The sequence below is a fragment of the Manihot esculenta genome, chromosome 8 (assembly GCF_001659605.2).
Source record: "Manihot esculenta cultivar AM560-2 chromosome 8, M.esculenta_v8, whole genome shotgun sequence".
In the NCBI taxonomy this organism is placed as follows: Eukaryota; Viridiplantae; Streptophyta; class Magnoliopsida; order Malpighiales; family Euphorbiaceae; genus Manihot; species Manihot esculenta.
This window is the reverse complement of record NC_035168.2, coordinates 13504661-13508304: the sequence shown is the minus strand read 5'-3', so window position 1 is coordinate 13508304 and position 3644 is coordinate 13504661.

Below are 3644 nucleotides of genomic sequence, written 5' to 3'. Positions count from 1 at the left end.
AGGGAATGTTCTATTTATTCTCTGTTAGTATTAATCATGAAATCCTTACGCAAGGTGGAATGGATTTAGCAAATCAGATTTGAAATTTCATTCAGCAGGGCAATGACTAATATATGAAAACTAATATGTTACACATTACATGCATTAATTGTTAAATCGAAATATTAGTGATGAAATGATATTAATTATACTGAGAAATATGCACCGAAAGGTAAAGTCAAACCGCTATTAACATTCCAAATATTTGGATAGTCTTGACATATTGCTAGATAATACTTTTAATCTTCAAATTAATTAATTAGTTCATTATATTTGTTGTCAATATATTTAGAATCTAATAAGTCACAGACATAAATAGTAGTATGAGAAAATAAAACGAAAAGTTAAATCAAGTAGAACTGAATTGCATATAAGTTTTATGACATTAGCTTAAAATTATAATTTGAAATAATTACGAATTTGACCTAATTTGTTCAGAGTTATAGTATTGTGCTTGGCCCGAGTTTGGATAATCCCTTTGTACATGAGTTTTATTTTATACTGTTACATGTGATGGACCGAGTTTGGCGTAGGGTATGCTGACCCTAGGGGTTCTATGAGTTCAGTCATAGTGTGTACACAGGTCAAACTGGTTAAAGGTAAAGTTTTTAAATGTTTTAAGAAAATGTTGGATCATGTTTGGGATTATACCAGCTGTACAGGATGCATAGTAGGCTTGCTACGGGTCCCGGCGGCCTTATGCCGATCTGGATCCTAGCGCCGGTAGCGGTCCGGATTTTCGGGTCGTTACATAATTAATTAAGTAGGCACTTAATTAAAATTATCTAAGATTTATATAGCTTGTTTATTAAAGTTCTGGGCTATAGTTATAATTTATTTATTTAATTAGTTAAATAAATAAATATTATTATACTAAAACTTTAGGGTTTTAGTATAAAAGAGTCTCTTATGAGAGCCAATTGTCATACTTTTGAGAGCCTCCAAAATTCACAGAAAAGGTAGAGAGCTAGCACTCAAAACCTTTTCTCATTTTCAACCTTTAGAATTGTTTTAATGTTTTTTGATTGTTATTCTGTGTGGATATCGTTAGAGACCATACACTTAGATAACTTGTGGTTTACAACAATACAGCCGAAACAAACGATCTCATATTTTGCTGTAAAGAAAATAAAAGATATTTATTTTCTCCACTTTTATTGCTTTATTCATTCAAACGTTATCCATGTTAGAAAAAAAACTTTATTTTTCTATACTTTCTATTACGTTTAATCCGATTAAAATCCAACATTATATGTGCATTAACATCGTTTATACCATGACCTAAAGGTATATTAATGTCATCTATACCTATACCAATACCTATAGGGGTATTAACAACATCTATACCAATACCAACAAAAGTATTCACACTACTATAAGAACCTACTTTCGTACTTGAATTCTCAATATCAGTTTCTCCTCTAATTCTCCTACCACTAGTTGCACTTAGGGGCGACCAGAAAAAAAATTTCAGTTATTTCAGTTCGATTCGGTTTTGATCAGAAAAAATTAAAAAAACTGAATTGACCCGATTAGTGATAATAGTATGCTATTTTCAATAATATAGAGAAATTAGATCATATTAAAATTAAAATATTTTAATTAAATTTTAAAATATTAAAAATAAAGTGTAAAAAATAAAAAATTTATTAAAATTTGAAACCGATCAAACCAAACCGAATCGAATCGAATCAGACAGGTTCGATTCGATTTGATTTCTGACCAAAATCAATTCGATTTGATTTTTATAAATACTAAAATTTCGATTTTTAATTTATTCGATTCGGTTTGATTTTAAACTACACCGACCGAATGCTCACCCCTAGTTGCACCTCTTATAGAAGGCAATCTACATCTTTGTCTCCTCTACCCCACCTAAATTCTTATTTTCATTGTTAACTATATTTTGATATGAGGGTGTCTGAACACTAATTGCAACAACCAATAGTGTAACAGTAAAGGTTATAAGAGGCCTATAAATACAATTCAAGTATCAATAACAAATCAATATTATTTTTTGTAATCAATCCATTTCCAGCCTTAATAGAAACAAAATAAACTTGAATTATTAAAAGCTTGTACACATCACTAAGCAATGCTATATACGAAACCCTCATACGCATACCTAATGGTTCCCTCTTCCCTTGTATAATTTGGCACAAAGGTATACCATTTAGCATAAGCCATTATGTAAAATCCTACATGTTTTATGAGCAATATATCAGCCAATCTTAAAAACATCAAAGCACATATTCAAACAAAAATTTAAATAATATTATCATATCGACATATGTATTGAGTATATATTAAAAATTTGACTTCCTCAACACTTTCAACGACAAAACAATTGTGTAATGATCCCAATGGCAGTAATATGCACTTCATGCATTATAAAACAAGAAACGAATAGCAATTTACCGATAGATTAACGTTAGACGATTACCGGCGGGTCATCAGTATTTGGTTTAAATTAAAAAATTTGATCAAATTGAATTAATTTAAAAATTCGATTCGATTCAATTTTGATAAAAAAAATTAATTAAATTGAACTGATTAGTGATAATAATATATTATTTTTAATAATATAGAGAAATTAAATTATATTAAAATTAAAATATTTTAATTAAATTTTAAAATATTAAAAATAAAGTGTAAAAAATATATTAAAAATTAAAATTGATCAAATCGAATCAGATCGAATTGAAACAATTTAATTCAATTTAATTTTTAATTAAAATTAATTTGATTTAATTTTTATAAATATTAAAATTTTAATTTTTAATTTATTGATATGAATTTGATTTATATGGGATATTAAGGGACCGCTTATTGACAATAATGTACCACTCTCGGGGATGCTGAACTACTTGTGACAGTGGCAACGGACCATAGGTCTTTGATGCGTTAAATACTAGTCAGTGGAATTTCAGGGACTTAGGCTTTGATAGGGGTATTTTTTACTTTTTGATATTAATTAATGGTTTCTGTTAAGTTAATTTAACAAAAGAACTAAATTCTATTATTTATAGATAATAAGAAATATTTTAATTAATTTTCTAACAATTAAGAAACTAGATAATAATTCTTTTCAAAATTTTACAACTTAAGAATCTCTTAGAAAAAGATATTAATTTTTATGTGGGTGATAAATTAAATAGCAAAAAATAATAAAAAAGTCAATTTTATCCACAAATTATTCAATGTCATTCAAAAATATTAAAATTTATTTTTAGTAAATTGCCTTTATTTAAATAAATTCAAATAAGATCATATTATTCGATAGTAGATAATTCACGCTTTTAAATACTCATAAGTCATATATTCTTTTTATTTTATAATTCTTTTATTTTTATTTATTTTTAAATTATTGTTATTTTTTAGAATATAAAAATATATAAATTAATTATTATAATTTTATTTTATTTTAAAAAATAAAAAATTATATTTTTTAATATATTAATATATATGACAAATAAAATGGATGGGATTATTTATTTATTTATTTATTAATATTAATAACAAATAAAAAAACAAATTGACGTTTTTGACATTGCCCCAGGTAAATTTAGCCGAGCCAAAAATAGCTCGACGGTTAAAGGAGTGGA